Consider the following 6,450-nt stretch of genomic DNA (forward strand, 5'->3'; position numbering starts at 1 on the left):
GTATACAGAATACAGATTTGTGTATGCAGATAGGCTTGAGTATACAGAGATGCTAGAGTAAACAGTGAGGCTGGGGTACACAGAGAGGCTAGTTTAAAGAGAGGCTAGTATATATAAAGATGTTAGTGTATAGAGAGAGTCGAGTGTATACAGATAGGACAGTGCATATAGAGAGACTAGTGTATACAGAAGACAGGCTTGGGTATACATCCAAGCTGACAGTGTATACAGAAGACTGGGTAGTGTATACAGAGAATCTAGTGGGTACAGAAGACAGGCTGGTGTATTCTAGCTAGTTTTTACAGTCTAGTGTATACAGAAGACAGGCTGTGGTATACACAGGGTTTAGTGTATTCAGAGAGTCTGGTGTATAGAGATACAAGGGTGTACAGAGAAGCTAGTATATATAGAAGACTACAGCATACAGAAGAAAGGCAAGTGAATACAGAATAAAGGCTGGCTTCTACGGTGAGGCTAGTGTATGCAGAACACTATCTAGGGTATAAAGAGAGGCTAAATTATACAGAGAGGCTAGTGCATACAGTGAAGCTATTTTATATAGAAGCCTGGTTAGTGTATACAGAGAAGCTAGTGTGTACAGAAGAAAGGCTAGACAGGCTATAAAGAGAGACAAGTGTTTACAGAGGACAGTTTGGGGTATAGAGAGATGCTAGTTTATACAGAGAGGGCATACAGAAGACAGAAGACGGGCTAGTGTATTCAGAACATAGGCTAGGTATTCAGAGAGTCTAGTGTATACAGTCGGCGAGTGTATAAATAAGACTGGCTAGTTTACACAGTGTTTACAGAGATGCAAGGGTGTACAGAGAAGCTGGTATATAAAGAAGACTACAGCATACAGAAGAAACGCTAGTGAATACAGAATACAGACTTGTGCATGCAGATAGGCTTGAGTATACAGAGATGCTAGAGTAAACAGTGAGGCTGGGGTACACAGGGAGGCTAGTTTATGAGAGGCTAGTATGAGGGGGGCGTGGCCTGGACAGCAATGGAGTAGGACGCTTGTGACCTGAGCTCCGCTCCTACCGCGATCTCCTGTAGTGATCCTGGGTGCCCACTAACTGTTTTACCTACGATTTTACCGGTGTAATACCCGCTACCTTCTTGAGTATACATTGGGACGATGTCTCCGACGAAGAAGCAGTCTGCAGCGGCGGCATCTCTTGAAGAGTTCCGGCGGGACCATGAGGGCCAACATGGCGGACAGTCCACTCCGGCTGCAGAACCTGCTACCTCAGACACGGCGAAGGTGCTTGAGGCGATTTCTACCTGCCAGACCACACTGACAACTAAACTTGAGGAGGTTAAGGTGGATGTCTCACTTATCCGACAGGACATGGCTAAACTGCATGACAGAGTGAAGGAAACTGAAACCCGGATCAGTCAGGCCGAAGATGTCCTGTTCCCTCTGCAGCATGCCCAAGAGGATGTGCAAAGGCAGCTCCAGCAGCTGGCCCAGAAACAGGACGACCTTGAGAATAGGGCCCGCAGATCTAAACTCCGCTTTATCGGCCTGCCGGAGGGCTCCGAGGGGGCTGACCCGGCGACATTTTTGGAATCTCTCCTGATAAAGGCCTACGGTAGGGAAGCGTTCTCTACCTCATTTATTATTGAAAGGGCCCACAGAATGCCTGCCCGCCCGCCACCGGAGGGGGCACCTCCTCGCACGTGCATTGCTAAGCTGTTAAATTACCGGGATAGGGATGCCATCCTTCGCCTTACTCGTGAAAAAGGCAACATCCCGTTTCAGAACGGACATATCTCAGTGTTTACTGACTTCTCCGCAGAAGTTCAAAAACGTTGTTCCCGATTCGTGGAAGTGAAGAGGCGCCTTAGGGCACATCACCTCAAGTACGCCATGTTGTACCCGGCCAGACTTCGCGTGGTGGGGGAAGATAGGGCCTACTTTTTTGAGGATCCTGAGATGGCGGTTTCCTGGTTGGACCAAAGAGACGCGGCTCGAAATCGGCCACCTCGTGACTAAAATCGATGGAAGATTTGTGAGTACTCTATCTGCTCCCCCCTCTCTATTTGCCCATGTGCAAGCAGATCGCTGTTGGACTGCCTGTGCGTGGTTCACTATCCTCAGTCCCTGAATTGTTGCTTCTGTTCCCCCTCTCTAACATGGATGGCCGATGCTCTTGTTGACTGAACCTATACTGCTGCCTATGGCCATGCTCTGCGGGCATCCCCCTAGTTCGTTACACAATACCCCTTCCCTCTTCCTTTGAGTTTGGGGGACCCGCTTGGCGGGCTCTATTGGGCCCTTTCCCTGGGGGGGTGGGGGGGATGCGGGTCATCTGGACTTGTTGCATGGGACTGCAGAACTTTGACTTTCTCCTGATACATGCCCTTTCTTGGACTGTTATGTCCCGCTGCTGAACTGGGCACCGCACCAATGGGAGTGGGGTGGGAAATGGACGCATGGTCCGGCTCCGGCCTACAAGCCGGGTTATAACGGGAGAAGACTTGGTCTTGTCACTGAGTCCATATCTGGCAAAGTCCACCCCTGTGGCTTATTGTTATTGACATTGCCTAGTGTTCTATGGTTTGTTTTGGGAAGGGAGCTCCAGCCAAGTTGGGGTGGCTGAGAGCAGGGAGGGTGGGGATGGGCTGTAGTTATTATGTTATAGTATGTTTTGTTATATGCTTAGTTTATGGCACAAGCTTTATTTGGTTATGGAACAGACAAATGCCTGTTTTTAATGTATGCTCTGATGAATATGGGAATGGATACTGTTTTGACGGGTGGTTTGGATACTATTTTTCTCCTTGTGATATTGGCTGAGACCACCCAATGGGTACCCTGAAGTTGCTGACGTGGAAAGTCAGGGGAATTCGGGATAAAATTAAGCGGGCGGCAGTGTTTGGGTGTCTCAAAACTTATAGAGCGGATATCACAGTTCTGGTGGAGACGCATGTAACTGGGAGATTGCAAATAGCTTTGCGTCGCCCGTGGATTGGATGGGCCTACCACGCCACCCATACGTCCTATTCTCGCGGGGTGTCTGTATTGATATCTAAAACGGCACAGTTTTCCTTGGTTTCTTTGCAGACAGACCCGCAGGGTAGATATATATTTATACACTGCTTATTGCACGGCGAACAGTACATTATGCTCGCCTATTATGTACCCCCGCCTTACGATCATAGACTAATTACAGAGGGATTATCTTTTATGACTCAACACCCTAATGTCCCAGCAATTTGGCTGGGTGATTTTAATATGGTTTTGAATCCGGGGGTGGATAGAATGAGCTCTACCCGAGGGGATCATTTACCGGGAGATACTGGCCTAGGTCGCACGTTTCAGGAATTCTCTCTTACAGATCTGTGGCGATTTAAATATCAGGCTAAACGTGTTTACTCCTGTTTCTCTGCAACTCACTCCACCATGTCACGTATAGATTATATTGCTGTGTCCGCCCAGTTGTTACCCAGGCTAGTAGACACGGGCTATTATGCTAGATCATTGTCAGACCACGCTCCTTGCTGGGCAACTTTTTCCTTGACCCGACCTACTGGACCGAAACCATTGCGGCTTCACCCCTTCTGGTTAACCGCCTTGAGTGACAGCGAAGACTTAGGGGACAAAATGGGGGTTTTTCTTTACTACTAATCAGGGGACGGCTCCTTTTGACTGTACCTGGGAGGCTTTTAAACTGCACGTACGCTCCACTTTAACACACCGGATTAACCGGTTGAAGCGTACCTCCAAGACTTTGCTATCTAATGCCCTACGGGAGCTGGACTCGGTGACCACTGACTTCACTACTGACCCCACACTTGCTAAGGCCCAGGTATTACGTCACCACACAAGGCTAGTAGATCACCTCAACATTGAACAGGCTAAGCAAAAGTTGTTTTTTGTTAAGCAACGGGTGTTTGAACAAGGAGAGAGGGCGGGAAAGTTGCTGGCCTACTTGGCGCATCGGGACTCCAAGCCCCCGGTGGTGGTTTCGTTGACTGACAATGGGGGTGAGGAGGTGACTGATCCGCCAACAGTGGCCACCATGTTTCGTGCTTACTATGCTGCCCTTTATGAGTCGCAGGTGCATAGGCCGAGAACTGAGACGGGGGCGTACCTCCGAGATATCTCTCTTCCCTACCTGTCTGAGGCTCAGGTTGAGTCTCTTGAGGCCCCGATATCGGCAGATGAGATTAGGCTAGGGCTAAGGCTAAGGCTAAGGCCCCTGGACTGGATGGTATTCCCCTGGATTTCTATGCCCACTACTCTGAGACACTAGTGCCAGAATTGTTGAGATTATATACACACATATTTGACTCCGGGTCCCTACCTGATACTCTACGGCAGGCAGTTATTATAGTGATACCCAAGCCAGGAAAGGATCCCCACTCCCCGGATTCCTATCGCCCCATCTCGCTGCTCCAAGCAGATATAAAAATTTTGGCTAAAGTACTTGCCACCCGTCTGAGTGGAGTCATCCTATCACTTGTTCACCCGGATCAAACGGGATTTATGCCTGGGAAAAACACGGCCATTAATATCTGCCGGTTGTATATGAATATCCAGGCTGAGCATCACAGAGTGGGCTCGAGGGTGGTGGTGTCACTGGATGCCGCTAAGGCGTTTGATTCCATTGAGTGGAATTATCTTTGGGAATGCTTGGGTAAATTTGGGTTTGGCCCCAATTTTGTTAAATGGATTACTCTCCTATACTATCGCCCAATGGCTAGAGTAGCGGTTAACGGATGGGTGTCAGACCCCTTTCAGTTGGGCCGTGGCACACGTCAGGGTTGTCCGCTCTCTCCTATGTTATATGCTTTGGCAGCAGAACCGTTGGCTGCTGCACTTTGGGCACACCCGTCTGTAGTAGGCCTCCGACTCGGTTCTCTGGTGGAAACGGTAAGTATGTATGCGGATGATACCCTACTGTATTTAGAGGACTCGGGTCGGTCATTGGAGGCTGCCCTGGGGGTCATAGAGGAGTTTGGTGGTCATTCCGGTCTGCGTATTAATTGGACCAAGTCGCAGGTTCTACCCATTGACTTGTTCTCCCCGGACCGGGATGCAGCTTCTCTCCCGCTCTCCAGGGTATCCTCCATTCAGTATTTGGGAGTGCAGGTTACGAGGGAACCTGGGGAGTATATTCATCTTAATCTTGAACCACTGCTTCTGTATGTGCGGGAGAAGACTAAGGCATGGTCCCGTCTCCCCATTGGGGTTATGGGACGGATCAATATTACTAAAATGATCCTCCTGCCAAAACTCCTTTATGTACTTTGGCATTCCCCTGTCATGGTCCCCGTGGTGTTCTTTAAAACATTAGACGGTGTCTTAAACACCTTTATCTGGGGCCCATCTAGACATAAGTTGGCATGGAACACATTTAAAAACCCGACATCTATGGGGGGACTGGATCTCCCTGATTTCCACACATACTACATAGCAGCCCAGATCTCCCATTTTTATCACCTCCATAGAGCGCATAGTCACAGATATCAGGCCTTGGTGGGCGGGAGGGCTGAATCCCTTGTTGATACTCCCCTTCAGATGATTTTTCGGGGTGGTGGGGTTAGGGATGCCCGGTGCCGGATCCTGCCACACCACCGGAGTATTTGGAAACTAGCCCTTAGATTACTGGGAGCTGACTATTACCACTCACATACACCGCTATGGCGCAACCCCCTGCTTCGTGAGTTGTCTGGCTTACCAGATGTAGACTTGTGGGCTTCTAGGGGGATACTTTTTCTGTATCAGGTGGTGACTCCTATGGGCGTAAGGAATTTTCCCTCCATACAAGTGGAATTTAACATACCCCCTCATATGCACTTTCGCTACTTGCAATTGCGACACGCGCTCCGTGTGCAATTTGCTCAGGACTTCCCGAATGTACAGACGCTAGCTTTGACAGATGTAATTATGGGAGACGAACCGGCTAAATTGATCTCGACCCTATACGGCCTACTCCAGGCCCGCTTGGTGGCGCAAACCACTGAACGGGCCAGGTTGAGATGGGAAGAGGACATAGGTCCCTTTGATGGGGAGGAATGGGAGGATGCCCTTGAGAACGTTAAACAGGCTTCGCTTAGCCTACCTGACCGACTAACGCAGTATTATGTGATACACAGGTCCTATCTCACCCCTCTCCGGATAGCTAAGTATCATCCTGACTATAACCCGAAGTGTCCCTGTTGCTCTTGTACGACTGGTACTTTCTACCATCTTCTCTGGCAGTGTCCATTGGTCCAGGAGTATTGGGGGCAGATTATCAGGTTTCTACATGACCACATGGGTTCACCCCTTCAACTTGACCCTAAGAGTTGCCTACTTAGTATATTTCCTGATACCACTGTTGATCAATACTTGGCTACATTTTTGCACTCTACGCTGTTTACCGCACGAAAGCTTGTGGCTAAATACTGGATGCGTCCAACCATGCCTACTATGCGGGAATGGGTAATGGG

Source organism: Lithobates pipiens, unplaced genomic scaffold, assembly GCF_037356315.1.
Source record: "Lithobates pipiens isolate NorthernLeopardFrog02 unplaced genomic scaffold, aLitPip1_a1.2 Scaffold_23, whole genome shotgun sequence".
Lineage (NCBI taxonomy): Eukaryota > Metazoa > Chordata > Amphibia > Anura > Ranidae > Lithobates > Lithobates pipiens.